Raw genomic sequence first — 23,788 nt, 5'->3', positions numbered from 1 at the left:
GCAAGTGTTGGTTGAACTGAAGTAAGCCTGGTGTGTGTGGGAAATGAAAGAAGCATTTACAAGAGCTGCTAGCTGTATATCAGTGCACTGAAAAATGCATAATGGAAGGTGTGTGTTTGCACATGCCATATTTAGTTAATGGATTTCTTTCCATTGGTCCTGCAGTCTAAAAAGATGGATAAAACAACAGTGATGGGAAGAGAGTTGGGATCAATAAAGGAGCAACAATGATAGTCAGACTGAATGTGGGAGAGTTAACTGATATCAGCCAGCACAGAATTTGTGAGCTGAAGGTGGTAATTATGGATCTACCACATTTTAGTTCATTGTCTGTCACCCAGAGTGGCCAGTTGCTTTAGGCAGCTCATTTGGCATGCCACTGTAAGCTGAGTGATTAGTCTTGGTGTAATCTCATGTGTACAGAACACTGTCTAAAAACCAGATGTGCTTAAAAAAAATACCAGGGAGTTATTTGCACATGGCTTTGTGCTGCAGGGTAAATGTAAAAAGTAAAAAGACTGCAGAGAGGAGGAGGAACTGGCTGCTGGGCTTCCTCCTTTGATTGATGGATAGCCACGGCAACCAATCGGGATGGAGAGAGGGAGGACCTTTATTCCTTCAACTCTGGACCTGGGGAAGACTGCCTCCATCCATTACGGAATTATTCATATATAATGGAGGCAGCCACAAACTGGAGGCCTGACAAGCAAACCTTACTACCATCCAAGGGTTCAAATTGGAGTTTGGTGAGTGAACCCTCAGGTTGAGTTAGAATCTCAATTGCCGTTTTTCTCATTCGGATGTTCAGGTTTGGGTACCTCTGGCTGCTCTGCCTCCAGTTCCCCATTACATCTGAACCCGACGATGGTGTGGATGCAAGCTATCGACTTTCCTATATCTAGACTGGAAACAAATGGGATATGCCTTCCAGTTTAACTTGCTGAAGTCTAGAAAATGGTGGATGGAGGTTAGACATGGTTCTGCTGAGATGCTTAAGTTGTCTTCAGTTTTTGGAGTTCCGAATTCACTAGGTCTTGTCTCTAATTATAATTGTAGGGTGTGTGAAAGCTGCTGATCAATACTTCAGTCAGGTGATTAGTGTTTAGTGATTTCTAGACACAAATGCCCAAATTTATCTGACATGGTGTGCCTGGAATTGGAGAAAGTAGTAGGGAATGGAGCAATTTATCCAACAAGATAATGAATTTATGGATTGTTCTCCCAACCTGAAATGTGAACTGATTCCCCCTCAGCCTGGTGCTCTTGCCACATGGCTCTGTGTGTGCATGGGCTTCCTACTGTCTTTTCAAGACACTGTGCTTCTAATTTTAAGGTGTGGTGTTTTCAAATCTAAGAATTCTTATTACTTTAAATATATATATGTATCAAGTATTTGTATATGTTGTGTGTCTAAGTGTGGTTTTACCACTCTCAGAACAAGCACAAGTTGTTCTAGTAAAAACTAATCAGCCTACTTTCCTTTCACTGTCTCTACATTGGACTAAATTTGGTTCCAAATTTGGTTCAAATCGGTTAGACAGTCCTCAAGTTAGTGCACTTGCACCTTAAATGTTTATGCATCTGCCAGCTTGGATTGGGGTGGATGACATCATCCTAAACTACACCATTGGGGCATCCCTATGTGTCCATTCAGATGTAGCAAATTTGGTTCAAATCAATTAGACTGTCCACAAGTCAGCCCACTTGCACCTCCAAAGTTTACACATCCACCATCTTGGATCAGGGTGGATGACATCATCCCAAATTATGCCGTTGAGGTGTCCTTATGTGTCCCTACAACTGTGCTCGATTTGGTTCATATTGGTCCAGGTGTTGCGAAGTTGGGGGGGGGGGGAGACACAGACACAGACACACACACACACACACACACACGGACGGACGGACACACAGAAAGCCGGGTGATCTCATAAGCCTACTGGAAAGTAGGTTAACAAGAGAACTGAATGAAGATTGTTTAATGTCCTGTTGGCATATTATATTCAGTTCATGTATAATCTGGTTATAATGTATGCACATACATGTCTGTATGTATGTAGTTATTCACACATTATGTTCAATATACATACAACAGTATACATGCTATCTGTATCCTGAAATTGAGGGAACCTATACCCAGGTTGACTTTTAAAATGAATGCATATACAGTCATTCACACAAAAACATACCTATATATGTAATTCTCTAAGGCATACCTGTGGCTAATCAAATGTGTGGCAGCTCTCACAAGAGTTTGAGAGCTGCAAGATAGGCTAGACATGGGATGGGTGGGAGAGGGGAAAATGGCAGTAGCAGTGGCAGCTGAAGAAAACTGCAGTGGGTGGCCGGCTGGTGGCAGGATGAGTGGGAGGGCAAAACGGTGGCGGGCTGCACGGGTGGGCAAAACAGCAGGGATGGGTGGGAAAAACAGCGGGGGAGGGGCAGGCGGGCAAAACGGCAGTGACAGTGGCTGGAGAGAGAAAACAACGGTGGCAGGGGAAATGGCGGTGGCGGGGCAGGAGGCCAGAGGGGCAGATGCTCTGTTCCCGGCCCAGCTAGCACTTATTTATTTATTGAATTCCTATACCGCCTGATATCTCAGGCAGTGTACAAATCAAATCTCTAGGCAGTGTACAAATCAAAACATAACATAAAATATAAAACATTTACAATTCATAAAACAGATAAAAATCACAATAGATAAAAACATTAAAATTTAAAATTCAGTTAAAAGCCTGGGAAAACAAGTATGTCTTCAGGGGCCTCCTAAATACAAACAGAGAAGGAGATGCTCTTATTTCAGCAGGGAACACATTCCAAAGCACTGGGGCAGCCACAGAGAAGGCCCAGTCCCGAGTTGCCACCAAACAAGTTGGCAGTAACTGTAACCATACCTCTTCAGATGATTTTAATAGGCGGCCGGGTTCACGACAGAGAAGGTGCTCTCTTAAGTACCCAAGACCCCAAATGTTAAGTATAAAATATACAGGTTTCATATAAAAGCCACCTGTACACAGCATAATATCTGAACAGGGTTTAAGATTCCATTGCCTTACTGCCTTTGACTGACTAGAAAAGATAAACCAACACAACTGTATAAGAACCTAGGAAACTTACAAACTTGCTCCTTGTAGAACCAGCCAGTTGTTTTCTTGCTTGCAGTCACATGTGGCATTGCAACATGCCTTCCATATTGTGGGAAGGACATTGTATACTGCCCCTGCCCCTTTCACTGCTCATGTTTCTATTGTGATCCGTTGTATCTGATCATGCACCTCTTTAATGTTTTGGCCATTGGCCGTAAATAAAGTATCTATCTATCTATCTATCTATCTATCTATCTATCTATCTATCTATCTATCTATCTATCACCTCTTTAAAAAGACAGAATGGCAGAACTAACAAATGCCCACATTTGTGGCCATTGCATGGATGCACTGCTATTTTCCAAAAAGCCCGATTTTCTGCATTAATAAAAGTGATGATACAACAGATCATAAATAAAACAGATCATAAATAAAACAGATGATACAACAGGGGAATATACAGCAGATGAATGACACTCCACCACCACCACGTGGGATCTTTCCCTATAAAGAGTGAATGAACAAAGTGTGAAAATCTCAGATTAAACACTCCATCTGCAACTGTCCCATTCTCTAGAGTCTATTCTTATATTCAATGCATGGAATAGTTACAAGTAGTAAACACAGTGGCTGACATCTGGAGCAGTGGTCCAAGGATGCAGCAGGAGCTCTGTCCTCTCAGAGAGAGCATGCTCTTAATTAATTGATTGATTGATTGATTGATTGATTGATTAGCATATTTGTATACAACCCCAAACTGAATGAAGACAGGGGTTTGGTGTGCAACACAGCAGGCATGCAGGGATGGGGTGGGGGATGATTTTAGCAGATCTCCACTGCTGGCAGAAGTGCTCTTTGCCTTCTAGAAATAGATTCCTTAGGGCTGTGTGACCCTTAGGGATGTATTTGTGGAAGGTAAAGAGCACTTATGGAGGCAGGGGGATCAGCAAAGATTGCTTCCCCATACCCTTTGCTGCTCAGGAAGCCTGCTGCTCTGGATTTCAGCCACTGTCCAGCTTTTTGTATATCATGTTGATACATCTCATCTTGTGGCTGTCTTATTGTTGATAATCCAGAGGAAAAAGCTGAACAGAGGCTTCTGAAATGCTAATGTGCATTCTAGTCATTGTTGATTTTATATTTCCCATAAAAAATGATTAAAACAAGCAAGTTATAAATCTTTGTGTGTAATTAGGCCAAAATACTGATGGACACTTGTATTTGCTGTTACTGATCTTCCCAATGACTGGACACAGCCTGAAGGTCTGACTTAGCAAGTTGAATGTTTCTTCAAATTGTCATTCATGGAGACAAAAAATAATAGCAAGATACAGATTGTTTTCATTTCAGAGTAATAGCTTTCTCCAAGATTGGGAACCCCTTGATTACAATATGGAGACCTCTTAGGACTGTTTAGATATTTGTCTAAACATGCTTAAAGCAGGAGCAGAATTGTGACTGCAGGTCCTGCTCCCACCCTCTATGCATATGTGTTAGAATCTCTGAAAGAGACTATTCATTGATTCATTTGATTTATATATCGCCCTTCCAAAATGGCTCAGGATGGTTTACAACAGAATAAAAACAATTAAAACCAGTTAACAATTAAAATCAAAACTATAAAAACAGAATAAAAACCAATAAAACATTCAAACAGTTAAAAACCATGGAAAATTGGGGGCAAACATTTAAAACAATTTAAAACACTTTAAAAACCCTGGAAGACCAGGACAGGTTTTAAAGGCTCTCCTGAAAGACAGTAATGAACTCAAATTATGGATTTCTGCCAGGAGTGCATTCTATAGCCCAGGAGCAGCTACAGAGACGGCCCACCTCTGAGTCGCCACCAGACGAGCCAGTGGTAACTGGAGACGGACCTCCTCAGATGACCTTAACGTGCGGTGGGGATCATGCAAAAGAAGGCACTCTCTAAGATAACTTGGACCCAAGCCGTTCAGGGCTTTAAAAGTAATAACCAACGCTTTGTATTTTGCCTGGAAACATATCGACAGCCAGTGTAACTGTTTCAAAACAGGCTTAATATGGTCTTTCTGAGATGCTCCAGAAACCAATCTGGCTGCCGCATTTTGAACTAACTGAAGTTTCCGAACTACATACAAAGGCAGCCTCACATAGAGCGCATAGCAATAGTCAAGCCTGGAGGTTACCAGCTGATGCACCACTGTTTTGAAGTCATCCTCTTCAAGTAATGGGCGCAGCTGTTGAATCAGCCAAAGCTGACAGAAAGCACTCCTGGTCATGGCTTCCACCTGAGATACCAGGGTGAAGCCTGGGTCCAGGAGTACTCCCAAGCTGCACACCTGCTCCTTCTGGGGGAGTGTAACCCCATCCAGCACAAGAAGTGCTAACTCACCCCTCAAATTCTGAGCCCCTACAATGAGCACATCCATCTTGCTTGAATTCAGCTTCAGTTTGTTCTCCCTCATCCAGTCCTTTACAGCCTGTAGGCAGGCATTTAGAGAATGAGTGCCATTTTCTGAAGATGAAAAAGAGAAGTAGCTTTGGGTGTCATCAGCATACTGATAACATCCAGCACCAAACCTCCTGATGACCTCACCCAGCAGTTCCATGTAGATATTGAAAAACACTAGTGACAGAATGGAGCCCTGTGGGACTCCATATCACAGCTCCTGTTTTGAGGAGCAACTGTCACCAAGCTATACCATCTGGAATCTACCTGAGAGATAGGAGCAGAACCACTGCAAAGCAGTACCCCCTATCCCCAACTCCCCCAGGCGATCCAGAAGGATACCATGGTCGATGGTATTGAACGCTGCCAAGAGATCCAGAAGAACCAGCAGATTCACACTCCCTCTGTTGATTCCCTGGTAAAGGTCATCCATCAGGCCATCCAAGGCTGTCTCAACCCCATAGCCAGCTCTAAAGCAAGTTTGAAATGGGTCTAGATAATCAATTTCCTCCAAAACTGCTTGGAGCTGGTCAACCACCACCCGCTCAATCACCTTGCCCAAACAAGGGAGATTGGAGATTGGCCTGTAACTATCCATCACTAAGGGGTCTAGGGAAGGCTTCTTAAGGAGTGGTCTAACCATTGCCTCCTTCAGACAAGGAGGCACTCCCTCCGCGATGCATTTATGATATTAACTAGGCCACCTCCAACAATCTCCCTGCTAGATAGAAGCAGCCAACCTAGACAAGGATCCAGAGAACAAGTGGTAGGCCTCATGACACACAAAGCAGCTTGCTCACATCCCCAGGAGTCACAGATTGAAACTGATCCAACCTATTACTGCATGAAATGATTGCTGGACACCTTCTCCATAGACCTTGCAGAAATAGTGGAGTCCAAGTTGGCCCAAATACAGGAGATCTTGTTCACAAAGAACCCATTAAAAGCATCACAGCAGAACGAACCCAGGGACTGATTTGAAGGAGCAGAGACTAAGCTCCTCACAAGTTGGGATAGCTTTGCTGAGCATGAACCTGCAGTCGCAATGCTCGCAGACCAAAATCTCTTTTTCGCTGCATTCACTGCTATCTCACAAGTCTTCAAATGGGTCAAATGCTGCATCCTGTCAGATTCGAACCGGGTTCTCCTCCACTTGCATTCTAGTCACCAACCCAACCTCTTCAACCCCCGCAACTCCTCAGTATACCAAAGGGCCATTTTTGAAGCAGGTCGGAAAGGACGCTTAGGAGCAATCATGTCTACTGCCCTGTTGAGTTCCCTTTTCCAGGTTCCCACCAGGGCATTGACAGAATCACCGGCTGAACCAATATCAAAATCCTCCAAGGCCTTTTGGAATCCTACTGGGTCCAACAGCCTTTTCGGACAGACCATCCTAATAGGTCCACCACCCCTGCAGGGGTGGATTGTGGCTGTGAAACCAACCTTAACAAGGTAGTGGTCCGTCCATGACAATGGGGAAACTGCTGATCCCACCCACCCACAGAACACACCCCTGATCTGAACAAAAGACTAAATCGAGTGCATGGCTGGCAACATGAGCTGGTTCAGAAACTATGTTTCTGAATGATATATGTTTGTACATGCATACTGTGTAGTAGACTCTGTGGTAGACATTGTAGACTCTGTGTAGTTGATCAGTCAGGGTTTCTGATCACATGGACAGAGCCTGCTCACATTCAGCTTATATGCACACAAGTGCCTTTTGACATTACATTATTATTTGACATGTGGAGGGTGTGGAGGCAGGATGACTGGGCTAGGGATGTGCGTTTTGTTTCAGATACAAAACGTTTTGTGCACAAAACAGGCCATTTCGGCTGTTTTGTAGCCAAAACAAAACACCCAATGCTTAAAACAGAAAATTTTGTAGCCAAAACAAAACGTCCCTGTTTCGGATACAAAACATTTTGTTGTTTCGGCTGTTCTGGAACTCCATTTTGCAATCACAAAAAATCTTTCTCCTTCAGTCTCCATTTTGAGTTTTGACATCTGTTTGAATTTCCAGCCCTTCCAGCCTGCAGATTGGCCAGCAGGGGAGCGCGGGGTCTGGGGTTGCAGCAGGGGAGCGTGGCGTCTGGGGTTGGAGGAGCACAGTGCAGGGTCTGGGGTGGCAGCAGGGGAGCACGGGGCTTTGGGGTGGCAGCGGGGAGTGTGGAGCTTTGGGATGGCAGCAGGGGAGCACGGGTCTTTGGGGTGGCAGCAATTGATTTAAAAAGTTATGTGTGGTGTTTGTTGTTAGTTGTTGTTTCACACTCTTGTGTGTGTATAAATTGCATTTCTGGGGGGGGGAAGTGAATGTGCGTGACCAAAACTTGTTCTTTGCAAAGCTCTGCGGGTGTTGTAGATGTGTGATGTTGATGTTATTTTGGAGGGGGGAAGAGTGGGTTGGGTGGTAGTGCCCCAATGGGTGCCTGCTACCACCTAGGTTTCAGAGTGATTGGGCAAAGGGCTCAATATTATTTGATTTTTGAAGTGAATTTTACTCTTTTCCCCCATAGTGAAGAATGGAGGTTTCAGCAGCCCCAGAATTGCACATGCGGGGCACTTTGGTGGCCCAGAGAGAGTGGTGGCATAGTGAACATAGGGTGCCAACCACCCCCATGGCTTGATAACCCATGGTGTACTGGGTTCTGTTGTTTTGGAAGTGTTCTGAGTGTAGATTCTCTGGTTGCAATGAGAAACCATGAATCCACTCTCATTTGCTACTGCTAATAGCTAAATAAATAAATAAATCTTAAAGACACATAAACTTTAAAAAAATTTAATCAACCCTTTGCCCATTTTTTTGGAAATTGGAGTGGTAGCCTCCACCCATTAGGCACTACCACCCCACCCCACTCTTTTGACCCCACGACCCATTTTTTGATACAAATCGATTTGGATTCAGATTTGGATAAATTTGGATCAAAATCGAATCTGGGCTGATTTAGATGGGTCAGATTCGGACACAAATCGAAACGGGGGTGTTTCGATTTGGGTACAAATCGAATAACAAAAAATCATTTTATGCACACCCCTAGACTGGACACAATTTTGTTCCCTCTTTCATATGCATTTCAGCTAATACTGGCCATGTGTATGGATGTGCTCTCTTGACTGCCACAGCATCTGTTCCTTGGCACCTGTCTTTCACCTTTCCTTCCTCTTCACCATTATTAGGAATCCTTATATTTTTTGTAGTGTGAAGTGAGCAAGGCCATGCAGTTAAGCTTCCTGCCCAAAGAAGCTCATTATAACTGTTATATACACTCACATAGCAAAATTAGATTAAAATAACACTGCTTCCTGCGTTAATTATCCTTTAAATAATTTAGTTGTTTGTATGTATGTGGATAGTTGGTAATGTAATATGTAATTGGAAAATAGATTTAACGCAATTAATACTTAATGCAGCTCATCAACATCCAGAAGTTGCTTATTCGGCAAACAACTTGTTAATGTGTGACATGATAAAAAGGGAGAAATAATGTATGAGGGAAAGAAGAATTTGTAGCCATATCTCTACTTCTGTCAGATTTAACTGTATAGGAGTATAAGTGATTTAAAAAAACCAAAACACTTGTTGACTTCTTTAATCTATACAAGCTTCTGTATTGTCCTTTGGAGAGTAGTATCTGACGCATTTCCTGAATATTCACATTTTGCATTTTTATTAATAGACTGAAATGAAAATGCTCTTGAGGACAGTTGGGTATTGTAGGAAATTCTAAGAATGGTTGAAATTATCTGTACTGTACACAAGGGCCACACTAATGTCAGAAAATTTGAACATATTGTATTGCAAATGAAATTAGGTGTGATAAATCTTTACCTTCAGAATTCTCTTTTCCTCTCTTCTTTCCCTTTCATATTCTATATTTTGGCACTAGTATTGCTCTCCATATGTATGTCTCTGTTTGTTCAATTTATGCAGGCTTTGGGTATCATCATTTTTCTATTTCCCTTTGGTTGCTCTTCTGCTTATATCCATTTCCCCTCCTCTGATAACTTTTGTCTTTTTCACTCTTTGTGGTGCTTTCATATCTATCTATCTATCTATCTATCTATCTATCTATCTATCTATCTACACACACACACACACACACACACACACACACACACTACTATACATCTAGCTAGTTCATTCTCTGCAGGGAGAGGGAGAGGGAGAGAGAGAGAGAGAGAGAGAGAGAGATTCTTCTCCCTCTCCTATAACACTAGAACCAGGGGTCATCCCATGTAATTGATTGCCAGGAAATCTAGGACCAACAAACATAAGTACTTTTCCCCACAATGCATAATCAACTTGTGGAATTGTCTGCCACAAGATGTGGTGACAGCCAACAACCTGGATGGCTTCAAGAGGGGTTTGGATAACTTCATGGAGGAGAGGTCTGTCATCAGCTACTATTTGGAGGGCTATAGGCCATCTCCAGCCTCTAAGGCAGGATGTCTCTGAGTACCAGTTGCAGGGGATTAACAGCAGGAGAGAGGGCATGCACATACTTCTTGCCTGTGGGCTCCTCAGAGGCATCTGGTGGGCCACTGTGTGAAACAGGATGGGTCTTGGGCTTGATCCAGCAGGGCTGTTCTTATGTTATGTTCTTATATACCAGTATAAACCATGTGTGTGATTTCTATTTCATTTTCTAAAAGAGTAGACAAGGCTTTTCTATTGATTTCTACAAATTCTATGTTCCTAACAGCTCTTTGGATGACTTTGTTCCTAAAGGGGAATTTGTACAGAGGTTCAGTAGAGGTTCCTTGTAGTTCCTTGTACAGTACACATTTTAATTAGAAGTTGTTTCTCAATATGAAAATGTTCAAAATACATTCTTCCTTCCATCCCTTTCCCATTCAAAAGCATATTTCTTAGAGGCTGTTCTTGAGCTTACCGTAGTTTTTCATCCAAATGAGCAGGTTTTTTTACTTCTGTGGGTGAATGTCTGTGCACAAATGTGACTTGTGATTTGGTGAGTTCACAGAGCCAGTTCACACTGAACCCAAGATCACTCTTCCATAGTGGCTGTATATGGTCTCCTCAGCCATGTTTTTCACTGCCCTGAGGACATTACAGAATGGTGGTATGGGTTATACATTTCAACAAAGGATTTTTTTTTTAAAAGTGTGCATTGAACACTCCATATGTAGGCCTAGGTGCATAGGCCTAGGTGCATACACTTCATTTGTCAACATTCTCCTCTTCTGTTAATGAGAGGGAAGGATCACACAAATTGGGACATTCATTTATGCCTTTCTGTGAGCACTGGCTGACTGTGATAATGGAGAGCATATGCAAATACTTGGCTCACTGCAGAATGGTGATGATCCTTGGCTGGATGAATGTGTAAACCAGTTCATAGATATACCTTCAGCTTCCTTGATGTTTTTACACTCCGAAGAGCCTGAGCGAGTGCTTCCTTGTCATTTCAGGCAGCGCTTGCTGCCTGAAAGTACCTATTCTCCCTTTCTCTCCCTCTCTGGAGGGAGAGAGAGTGAAATAGATGCCTTCAGGTAGCAAACGCTGCCTGAAAACGACAGGAAGTGCTCACTTGGAGCTCTTAGTAGCCTGGGCGTGGGCAGGGGGAGTTCGCTCAGGGCTCTTCTAGAGCCCAAGCTACACCCCCTGGGGGCTTCAGGGATGTGCTTGGGATGTCATTGGAGGGGCCACCAGCTGGGGCAGGACCTAGGGTGCCGCTCAGCTGGCTCCGCTTCTGATTGCTTGCCTAGTGAAGACTTGAATTGGTTGAGGGAGCAGAACATGTATCGTGTGAACTGACTCTTAAAGGGTCAACAGAAGATTTTGATAGGTGGTAAGTATCCCCTTGAAGCTTCAACTCTAACATTTGGCATGCAGGGGCGAAGTCACTATTGTGCAAAAGGGTTTAAAGTACCTGGGCCGGCCACCAATCAGCGGCCATGAACATGGCCCCAGATACGCCCCCGTGTCTGACGTCAGATGTGGGGGCATTATTTCAGACCCAAATGGGGCTGTGTTGCCCCGTTTGGAGCTGAAATTGGCCTTAAAGGCAGGGAGAGCCGCTCCGGGTCTCGCTGCCAATGTAGCGGGGCTGATCGATCTCCCTCCCAAATGGGGCCGTGTGGCCCCGTTTAGGAGAGAGATCAGCCCCGCTGCATTTGCAGTGTGGCCAGAACTCCCTGAAGATGCGTAGCACTAAAAAACCCCAACTCAAATCCTGAAATCTTGGCCTATGATCCCCCCACCCCCCGGTAACTGGGCTGTGTGTGTGATTTTGGGCATGCCTGTGCGCTTAACTTGGTGGGGTTAGGAGATTTGCATCTCTCTGACTGACAGAGAGCTGGGAGGCTGGAAGCAGTCATGGTTAGCTCAGAATTTGATTAAAATCCTACCCACTGTCCCCTCCTCACTCCACACCTGGGGTGATGGAAAGGGCTTGACTTGGGCTACTCCAGATGCCTTTTTGCAGGTGTAGGGCAAGTTTGAATCCTCTCTGGTTCCATGAGATTGATTGCTGATGCTTTGCAGCCCTTGGGACACAGAGGCCACTGCTTGGAGTCCTTGCAAAAGCCGTTTCATTCCATAGATGATCTTTTCTCCTTCCACCCACCCCTGCCCACCTTTCCCTCAGTTGGTTCAGTTGCTCATGATGTGCCTCCCTCGCTCAGCCCTCCTGCTTTCCAGCTTACTCATTCCTGCCTCCTGTGCAGCTGCCTTGCATTCTTCCCTCCCTACCACTGCTCTCCAAGACAGCCTGATTCATTTTTCTTGCTGCTGCTGCTGCTCAAAGGAGGAGGAAGACAATGTTGATGAAGAAAGCAGTGAGGGAAGTGGCAGCCTTTTTTTAACCCCCCCTGAATGGCTCTCCCTGCCTTAAAGCCAATCTCCTTTCCAAACGGAGGGAGACCACGCCCCCGCATCTGGCGTCAGATGTGGGGGTGTGGCTAGCCAGGCTGTGTCTGATGTTAGATGTGGGGGCGGGGCCAGGGGTCGCTGCGGCGGCGGTCGCACACAGGCCACCGCCAGCCTCGCTACACTACTGTTCATATGATGAATATAATGTCAGTTTGAATCTAATGTGTGTCAGGTGGGAATCTGATGCATGCCCCATTGGAGTGTGCCATGTGAACCCAGGATTTTTCGCCAATCTCTGCTTGCTTGGCAATGCACCAAACTAACATTGACTTGACGTGGTCAAGGCAACTTCCGATCCTGGTTATGGATCTTGGTTTCATGTCAGGTCCATTTTAGCTTGGTGCATTGCCAACCAGAGATTGGCAAAAAAATTCCTGAGTTCACACAACAAGCTCAGCAGGAGCACATGCATGGTGGGAACCTCCAATTCATATGAAACTAATATTAGATTAATTGTGTGAACTGGCCTAGTGAATGTTTTTGTCATTGATTCTTTAAAAATGGAAAAGTTCTGAGACAAAAATGCTAATAAGGGCAGAATAATACCACAATGTTAGAGAAGCTTTATGTATTTAAAAATTAGAGATTTATATCCTGATTTACTATTAGTTTTTATCTTGAAAGCATCTAACAACAAATATGATCAAAACATTCCAGAAGCAAAAGTAGAAAATCAATTAAATGCCTCAAAATAAAGACCTTTGTTAAAAGCACTTGGCAAAAAGTACCAACCATCACTTAGACTATAGAAAGCCCTCCGTCCTAAGAAGCCAGGTTCTGAGCACCAAAGCCTGAGCAAGATGAGCTTTGCTGGGGAGGGTGTTCCACTGCTAACAGCCCTGTCTTGCATGACTACCCACTGAACCACTGAGCTCAGAGGGACACGGAGCAGGGCATCCAGTGCTGAACAAAGTGCATGGGGTAGATACGGTTTTTAAAAATACAAGAAAATCAAGAAAATGAAAAGTTGAACAAATCTTTATTCACTACCTAGCACTGTAGCCTCTGTGCTGTGCCATGCTGGTGTGTGCAGGATTATTCTTTTTCTTTTAAGTGTCCATAATCTGACTGATCATCCAGTAACTGAATGCCACACCTCAGGTTCCTTAAATGATTAACAAAAGTCTTGTACTTAACTTCCTTTCTGTTTTCAGTACACACAAAATGAACTGGCTTTGCCTCAGCTAAGTATACCTATTGTACTGCTACAGTTCCACATTTTGCATGATTCTTAGGTAGGTGTCACCTTGATTTGGGGCAGGGTTGAGGCTACTGTGCTGGAAAAGAGCACAGGGACTGCTTAGTTGTGTATTTCCTTGTGTCTTAATCTGGCATTTTACAGAGGTTACTGCTGATGTTGGTGTTTGAATTTTTGGTGCTGTGCCTGAGTTGCCACTAGCCTGAACAATATTAACATATAGACCACACTGCTAAGTGTGAAAGAGAAAACAAATAGTTTTCTTTTCATTTTTAGTTTCAAAGTTCCTTTTTCACCAAAGGGCAGAGCAGAGTAGTTTTTCGTTCTGTCACGTTAGGTCATTCTATATTTTGTGGCCTTGAAGCAAATATATTTAAACTCTGCTGTTTCAGCCCATAGACCGTTATTTTCTGTAGACCCTTCATCTTACCACTCTCCATCTTGCAAAATTAAAAAGTTCCTTTAGCCCCCTATAATGCCAGAGAAATGCCACCATATTTTATCTCTCCCTCAGGATATAAGGTAGACCCAGCTTGCGATCCTAGAAAAAGAAGATTTCCCCCCATTTAATTTCAAGTAGGCACTACAGACTGCAGCTGTTTATCAGATCCTGTCTTTTATTTTTATTTTTTTAAAGAAAAAGATTGATATTAATATTTTTTTTCCTTTATAAAAAATTATTTTCCTCTTCACTCCATACTGGTAATATATTATTCAGTCTTTTTTCTTTAATAACAGCATTGGGTTGTTCCATTAGTCACTACAGTTATTACAACACTAAAGGCCTAATTCATCAGTATTTGACTTGCACAGGCAGCAAGTAACGCCTGTCTGATTCCTCCATGCATCAGAGCTGTTGCTTTTGGTTACGGGGGGGATAGCTCCAATCTTGGCAGAGCTGTGGAGGCCTGAAACAAGGTTGTCCAATGTGAGCTCTATGTAGTGGGCACAATAGCATTTCAAATGGTGGAAGATAAACGTGATGAAAGTCTTAATTACCAGTTTGTTCATTTGTTTTCTGAAATTATAGCATGCCCCATCCAAAGCTAGCCACTCAGGGCAGATGATAAACGTATAATACCCATATAAAAGTGTTCCATTCAGCCACATAGAGGAGGGAGAGCAATGATCCAAAGGAGCAGTTTGCCACAGGTTCTATTACGTATCTGCATGCTCTTAAAAAAAAAAAAAAATCCTTACCACAAAGCATGATGGTGGCAGATGCCCAAATGCAATCTGTAAGTAGTATGGTATCTTATACTGTTGCAGTAGTTTGGTTTGCCTGCACAGGCATGTAGCATTAGTCCAGGTGTAGTTGCCTGTAGTCTTTAAGTAGTTTGGTACTTTGTATGGCATAGTGGTTTGTCTGTACAGGGTCCTGATGTTAGTTCAGCTTTAAGGGCATGGCCGTTAGCATTTAATTGGAGGTTTGGCTGCTGTGGTTCAACATGCTAGGTCTCCAAGGTGAATATGAGGGCAGGTTGGTTCTGCTTATACTTGCTCCCTACATTGCTGACAAGGATAGGTGTGGGATCTCTTCAGATTGTGCAGCCTGCAAGTGCCAGGCCTTGGTTGAGCTCTGAGATGGGTTGCAGCTGAAGATCTGGTTCTGGCACAGGCAGATGAAAATGAAAAGGGGCAAGGGGCAGATGGCACGGTCGAAGGGGGCTGGGGTCAGATTCTGGAGTAGGCAGAATCAAAAGGGCTAAAGGATCAAAAAGGGCTAAAGGAAGAAGACGTGGCCAAGATCAGCCAGGAGGTCAGGTGTCAGAGAAGGCAAAGCAAGGAAGTTTACCTGGCTACTCTGTACAACAAGTTGCTCAAGCTGGGGAGCCAAGCCTAGGAGAGTTCTTGCGTAGGGACCATCATGGAACCCTTTGACTACTAAGGTCACCTAGTTCCTTTTGGGCTGGATGCAGTTTTTCTTCCTGCCACTGTCAGGAAGGATGCTGTGGAGCTACAGGGCTCAGGCCAGCCGGTCCCTTCTCTGGCAAGCTGCTGGTTAGATGGAAAGTAAGTAGCTGACTGAAGGTACTGGCCGCCGCCGCCGCCACCACCAGCTCCCAGTGATTTGCAGCATCTTAGGAACATAGGAAGCTGCCTTATATTGAGTCAGACCGTTGATCCATCTAGCTCAGAATTGTCTACCAGAGGTGTCAAACTGCAGTTCTCCAGCTGTTGTTGGCCTACAACTCCCCTCATCCCTTGCTACTGGCCACTCTGATTAGGGATGATGGGAGTTGTAGGTCAGCAACAGCTAGAGGGCCGCAGTTTGACACCCCCAGTCTACACTGACTGGCAGCAGCTTCTCCAAGGTTTCAGGCCGGAGTCTTGCCCAGCCCTGGCTGGAGATGCCAGGGACGAAACCTGGGACCTTCTGCAGGGGTGCAGCAGGAGCCTTCATGCTCCTTCTTTTCCCTGCACACTGTTGCTGTTGCAGTCAAGTCCTTAGAGTCCGGAGCTCCAGAAAGACTGTGCAAGATGGGAAATATGTAACTGATCTTGCTCGTAAATGGGTGTGCTCAACACTAAGGCGCTGTGCAGTGCACAGTTTATGGCCTGTGGAAACCAGTCGTTAGCAATGTGCAACAGTGGGTGGGTGGCTTGGGCAGTAATCCTAGGAATAAGAATCAGTGGTTATAGGTGTATCTCTATTTTCATCATGAAATATTGGAAGGTATAGTCTTGGCTCATCTGCTTTGACAAACTGGAAATCGTAGTCAAAATAACATGTTCAGCTTCAATAGAAATAGATTTCTTTTGAAGAAAGATGAAAGGTTGTTCTTTTCTGCTATAACTGCTGTATTCATGGGTCTGTTGGTAGCTGCCAAAACAATGCCCATACACCATAAATGTATAACCGTGAATACTGACTTTTAAAGCAAATATTGAATACTAATAATAACAGCAACTTGTAGCATATTGTACCTGTGGTGCTCAGTAGAATTTAGAGTGGATCTGCATATGCTCTGACCTTTTCACAGACCTGTCCATGATAAAAGATGATTCATTGTTTTGCCTCTGGGGGATGCCTTAATCAAATGTGTTAGTATAAGTTGCTAGAATTGCCATTCCTCAGAGTTCAACACCCTTTGCCCCCAATCACCAAGGTCTTCAGAAGTTACATTATCTGTGTGGGGTTTAAATGCATCTTGTCTCTGGCGCACATGCTTGTAAATAAAGGTTTGCACATGAACACTAATGCCATTATGTACTGCATGGTCTATCATTTCACAGTCTACAGCTGGTAGTGTTTATTTTGAACTGTAGATAACAGATTGTAAGGCAAATATGTTTTTCTAACAAAGCTGTAACCTACAAAAACCAGCTTATTGCCTCTTAAATCAATGAATGACGTAAAGCAAAGGAATATAGTAGACAGAGTAAACGGCATCACCACCATTTAACTGGGGGCCCAAATGTCCCCTGGCCATTAGTGTCCGGGGGTCCACCTGGACCTTCAGCCCCCAGGGACCACCTTGCCCCCTGCAGGCACCCAGCCAGAGGATGATACACTTGCAAGCTAGGAGAGGTTGATGGGTGGTGTGTCTATGTTCCAATTCTGGCCATGCTCCTTGCATTGGTGTCTAAAGCAGGGGCATAGCTAGGGGAGAGGGGTCCTGTGTTTGCCCCTCTCCCTGGGGGCCCCTTGGAGTGAAGGAAATAATGAAGAAAATAGGGATGGGTGCAGCTCGGGGTGCTCTCAGGAGCTGGGGACCTCGGTCTTCGAACCCATTTGCTCAATTATAGCGACACCTCTGGTTAGAAGCATGCCAATGCAGGGGGCATAGCCAGCATTGGAGTATGGACATGCTGTCTGTCGCCATCTCCCAGCCAACAAGTGCTTTGTTTGCCAGCTTGGAAAGGGCGATACGTGGCCATGCCCACTGTGATGGCATGCTTCTGATTCTAGAACAAGGGGCATGACTGGCGTGGAGTTGGGGCCGCGTGTGAGCACAGTCCCAAACAGGTAGCCGCTGCCCAGCCAAGGCAGACTGGCGGTGGTGGGCAATCTCAAATCTTGCCCCAAGACTGCCTCCAACCTCCCTATGGCTCTGAAAAGTGTAGAGTGGAATAGTGGTAAGCAATTTGAGTAGTAACCTTTTATATAGGGTGTTGCAAGCCTGTCCCAATGTTCCTCTCTGGTAGGGATGGTCCTGCCATGCAGCAGTATACTTTGTATGGTGGACTGGGGGAGTGATAGTTTTTGGGGTGTCTTGCTCCCCCCTGCCCCTTGCTTGTCTGCTACTCCCCCTTGCTGCCACAGCATCTCAGAGCAACACAGAAGAGAAGTAACTCCCACTCTGCTTGATACTGGAGTGGCACCCCTGCCTCTCTTTCCCACCCCGACTCCTCTTCTTCTCCTGTACCAAACTGAGCAGGTTTGCCTTCTTGCTCTCTGCTTTCTTGCTCTCTTCTTGCTCTCTGCTTTCTTGCCCATTTGCCTTCTTGTTCTCTGCTTGCAACATCTCTGTTTACTGCCTGCCATTGCTACTACTGGGCAGCTGCAGATAGGAGTGGCCACCCCTTCAGGATTTATTGCCCTAGAGTCTCCAGGAAGTGACATCAATCTTCATGTGACTATTGAAAGCAATTCTGGAGATGTAATGGCTTGGAAAACATTAGAAAATATACTGGGGTTGGGCGGGGGCGCGCGACCCTGTAGGAATAACTTCAGTCAGAGCTGACTGGTAGCCCTAGCTGCGAGAGTTGCCCATGGCCTCTCTGTCCAAGCACAGCAGCACTCTTGCCTACTCCTGGCGCCTGGCCCAGCAGGGGAGAGCAGAGACCGTGGCTGCCTTTCAGACCATCCCCCCACCACCTTGCAAGCTTAGGCCACCACAGCTCTGAGAGCTCCTCTGCTGACTATATCAGTCCATTAGTAAGGTAGACCTAACTGTTAAGAGCCTTTCGTAACCATTAAGAGCTGTTCAGCAGTGCAGCAGTCTGTCTTGTGCAGTTGTGGGCCCTCTTTTGCTGGGGGTTTTCAAAGAGAGACTGGATGGTCCTTTGTCAGGTATGCTGTAGCAGGGGGTTGAGCTAGAAGCAGTAGTGGCCAGTGCGGCCACCACTGGGGGTGGTGGGTGGTGAGCGGCACCTTTAAGCGTAAATTAGTAGGTGGTTACCTCAGCTACCCCCACACCTGAAAGCTAGAGTGGCACGCCACCCAGCACCTCCTGCGGCGGGGGATTGGCTCCAATGGATTGGCCATTGCAAATGGCCTCCATGCATGTGGGGAGGCCAGGTGAGTGGCGGAGCCGATTCTCTGCTGCAGAAGGTGCTGGGATTTCCGCCTCTGCTCACAGCAGCTTTCAGGTGCAGCGGTAGCGGAGGTAAGCACCTGCTTATTTACACTTAAAGGTGCCTCTTGCTGCCTCCCTGATGGCACCACCAATGGCCGCTACTGCATAGAAGACCTCCAAGCTGCCTTGCAACTCTTAACATTATGTGATTCTATGATTCCAGAGGCCAGGACGTTTTCATGGTGTGTGGGCTCTTTTGCATAGATAATTCTCAATGTAGTTCTTATCTGAAGAGAGGTGTCTTGGCATAATTACCTGGACAAAGACAATTCAAACAATCAGGGAATTTTTTTAAAAAGAGAGAGAGACTCCTGTCCTGCTCACTGCAGTGTGTTCCTCATTCATAATACAAGCCATGCCATTGGTCCAATTGTTATGTGATGAAAGTTAAACAGCTGTATTTCAAATTGCTTATATTTTGCCTTCATTATACCTCAACAGTAGCAGAGAGAGAGAGAGAGGTGCCTAAACATCATAGAGAATGAATAAAAGCTTTCTTCTGAGTGCCTATCCTTCATTACATATTATTACACCAAAATACTGGTGAGCACATAAGGTACTGAGCGGGAATGTCAATTTTTGACATAATAAAACCCTTTTAGGAGAGGTAAAAATGACTAGAAATACATTTTTAGGGAACTATTTTGTTAGACCAAAGGGCTAAAATAGTACATCTTAGAAAATGTCAAGAGGAAAATGGATTTCACAATAAACAACATTGTGCTGAAAACATGTTTTATTTTCTTAGCTACTGTATGTGGCAGACAAATCATCTACATTTCTGCATGTGTTCCCCGCCCCGCCCCCCATATCCAGAGCATTCAATTTTCCATTTTAAAGGTACCCCCCTTTTTTTAAAGTCAATTAAACAAATGAATATCATTGTAAAATGTGTTTGGTTTTTTTAATCCAATTAAAAGTTTGAGGGTGTTCTTTTTTTAAAAAAGAAAGAAAGAAAATCAGTAAGAGTTTATTGAACAGAGTAATTAGCAAGTGGGCTGACATTTACTGGTTCGAAATGACAAATCTTAGACATTTGAAAACACTGTCTCGTGAAACCAAACTCCCACCCCCCACCCCGCTTGGCATCTATAAGCATGTTAAGCTCAGAGTGAAGTCATAGGCAGTCTTTGATATTTTTGCACCTAGGTAGTTACTGGCCTATTTTATAGTGTCTCATTCAATATCTGGGCTATAAATGTTGGCAAGAGCGATGCTTCCTCGGAGGGTTTTTGAATGTTTAGAACTGTGAAGTAAAGCTTGAGCATGTTCTTGTTTTCTCTAGAGGTAACACTTGGAGAGTGTTTAGGGTAAGTATAAGCAAGCTTACAACACTATTCAAAGGTAGTATGAAACATCTGCTCTTGTTTTGTTCAGTTATGCTCTGACATAAAACAACCCACTTTGCTTGTCCCCTTGCAAAGGAAGAGTAATGTGGCACGTAATAGTGTCTGCAAGTACAGGGGACTTTTAAAGAGAACACAAGGCATTCTTATGGAAATAGAGCATGCCAATGTGTATTTGTTTTGGATATTTTTATCCTGCCCTTCTGTCAAGGGATGGGCAAGGCAGCTAATGGAATCAAAATGTGGAATGAAATAAGCATTCACCAAATAAAGCACTGGCTGCCAGAGTCAAGTCTGAGGGCACGTGCTGCAGGCACCCTGTTGAAGGTAAGCAGGTCTGGTTCTGGTCAGTGCTTAGATGGGTGATCTCCTGGGAATTCCATGCATGCAAGAAGTATACTATGGATATCAGTGTATACATCCTAAAAATGGACAAAGCAGTGCTACCAAAAACAGCAGCACATAGTAGCACAAGCAATAAATAGGAGCAGTCAAATTAGATATACTGACAGAAGCAGCTAGTAGCTCAGAGGCCGTATTTGAAAATATTTTTGAGAAAGGAAGGTCTTGTATGATTTCTGGCATATGAAGGCTCTCTAGGAGTCCAAAAGGTGGAAAATTACAGATGCATGTCTCAGGGAAGAGAATTCCATGAGGACAATCACTGAGAAGGCTTAATCAAATGCAGACACACTCTTACCCCTGGACTTCTGGGCTGGATGTCCAGGGACTCCATACCCCCTGGTGACCCCCAAATCCTATTTAGTATGTCCCAGGTGGTGTGGTCACTGCACCACCGGCCCTACACTGTGCCAGACAGACAAGTGTGACAGACCTGAGTCGGGTGCCAAGCATGACCTCTGCTTTAGAGGCAGAGGGGGGAGTGGGGAAATAAATATGTGGGATGGGAATATGTTAAGTGTTGAAATGTTTTTGCTATTGCACATTTTCATAAATATACCTGTTTTATATTCTTACATTCTTCTTAGTTCAGTTGCTCAAAAATACTGCACTTTTCATGGTGTGTGTGTGTGTGTGTGTGTGTGTAGGGGGGTGATGCAGTGCCGTCCCTTGGGGGGTGCGGGGCTTGGGGCCCGCCCCCTGCATCTGACATCAGCAGCACCTGACTTCAGATGCAGCAGAGGGCGTGGCCTTTCTTTGGAACAGGGCTGCATGCCCCGTTTCAGAGTAAATGCCAGCCAGTGCTGCATATGCAGCGCTGCCGGTATCTCCTCTGAAACAGAGCACGTGGCCCCATTTCAGAGTGAAGCCATGCCCCCTGCATCAGGCACAGGGGGCGCGGGGCTTGCTCTCCACCCCAGGCAAGCACACAATGTGGTTGCGGGCAGCTGCTGCGGCCACCGCACACCCCTCTGCCAGGAGCCGAGTGCCTGCCGCTCACTAGTACAGCAGGGTCCCTCCAAACGTGGGGTCCGGGGCAAGCACCCCAGTCTCCCTGTCCTAAGGTTGGGCCTGGGGTGATGCTTAACTTGTAGTGGATGGGTGGGGGCCTCCAAAGCCCTTAAGGTCCAGGCTCCAAAATTACTTAGATGGGCCTCTGATCACATGTTGCCACCCTTAACATCTCAGAGGATGGGAGGATGCAGAGAAAGGTCTCTGTTGATTATCTGAATGCTTTGTCAGTCTTGCATTGGAGAAGTCAGGCCTTCAAAGCTCCTTTTAAAAGCTGAATTTTCCTTATATTTGTGTCAGGATGCCTGGGGTGCAAAGATGATTATAAAATTTAATGATGATATTCTGTAAGAAACATATATACACACTGATGTGCCTACCACTTGCAAATACTTAAAATTTGCAATTCCATTCAAGCTTGGCAATTCTGATGACACTGGCCTTTGCCTGTCAACAGCGTTGGAGAAGGAAAAGACATAGAAAGTGCATACTGATCAGCTGGTTAATATGTTTGGAATCCTTCATACACACTTTGTAATGCAGAACCTGCCTTTTTGGCTTATTTTATTTGTTTCTCATCTTGTTTCAAGTTTTCTGAACCTATTTTCTGCCCTGAATTTCTTTCCATTCCTGCCTGCCTCCCCTTCAGCCTTATCCCTGATGTTCCTAATCCTACTGAAGTATCTCTCCCAGGCCCTCATCTAGCACACAAGTGTCACGTAAAATTGCCAGCTAATATTATTTTATTGATCCTTCTCCCAGACATGCTAAAACAAATCCTGCTCTGCTGTAAAGCTCATTGGGCCATTTTGGGCCAGTCCTTAACTCTCAGCCTTACCTGCCTCACAGGGCTGTTATGAGAATAAAAAGGGGGAAAGGGAAACTATGTATGTCACCCCAAACTTCACAGAAGCAGCATGGGATAAAAATATGATAGTTTTGTATGTGCAGTGGTTTATTCAGGGGACATCCAAATATGGGATTCCGCACCTACAGTCTGAAGTCGTACAGTCCAGTGAAAGTTGTGCCATGCAATTTCATTGGTTGTTTGTAGGTTCTCCATTGTTCTGGCCCTGGCACAGCCCTTGCTACAAAGCTTACTCTTCCTTAAACATTCCCTCCATGACATTTTGCTGAACATAAATTAGTTGTCGCGGTATGTTGCGAGACAGTTGTGTTGTAGAAACAGCATGTAAAGCGTGGCACAGACATACTGGAAACATGACCCTTCTTACAAGGTTGAGGAAAAAAGAAAGTTTAAATGTTACATCATGACTAATTAGTGTTTCTTGTCAAGAAGGGCAAGATAGCTCTGGAAAAGCATTTTCTTTAAGTGAAGAGGATGGCTACATATAAAGATTCCATAGTCAGTAATGAAAGCCATCAATACTGACTGCTTTACCAAAGTGCATATGTGCATAAACATCTCTGCTTGATTACATGTCCTAGCAACCACTTCTCTGTTGCCTCACACCTGGTCCCATTGCTTTGCTGAATAGGTCATATTAAAAGCCTTATCTCATATCATCCCAGCCCTATAGCATTCCTGCCTTACAGTTCCTTCCTCTGACTATTGCTTCCCTCCGCTCCATTCAGGCCCTGATGAATGTGGGCCCTGGGCCTTGTTTCTACAGCTTCCATTCCCTATCCCACAGCCAAGACTGGACTGGTAGACTGCTCTGTTGAAAGAATTTCTCTTGCCCAAATCCTTGAAAATCCTAAATCTACTGAACTGTGGGAGCACATATACAATATATTAAAGAACTGAGAGTGAGGAAGCCATTGGGGACTCCCATATCAATAGGGTTGCCAGCCCCCCAGGATTGGTCTGGAGTCTCCATTAAGCAACATCAATCTCCATGTGATTATTGAAAGTAATCCTGGAGATTTTACTGGCAATATCATGAAAAATATTGGAGGAAGCAATTTCCAGGAAGGAATAGTTTCAGTCAGAGTTGGCAGCCCTAAGTACCACTGATAGCACTCTAGTGCTATCTAGTGCAGGGCATGGGATCTCTTGATTATCATTTTAACCTCTATTAGCAGCTGGATGAAAAAATTATTGTTTTACATTTTCATATGTGGGTGGAAGCTTGTGTGGTGTTGTCTTTGGCCATCC

The sequence above is a fragment of the Hemicordylus capensis genome, chromosome 2 (assembly GCF_027244095.1).
Source record: "Hemicordylus capensis ecotype Gifberg chromosome 2, rHemCap1.1.pri, whole genome shotgun sequence".
In the NCBI taxonomy this organism is placed as follows: domain Eukaryota; kingdom Metazoa; phylum Chordata; class Lepidosauria; order Squamata; family Cordylidae; genus Hemicordylus; species Hemicordylus capensis.
This window is presented reverse-complemented; position numbering follows the sequence as displayed.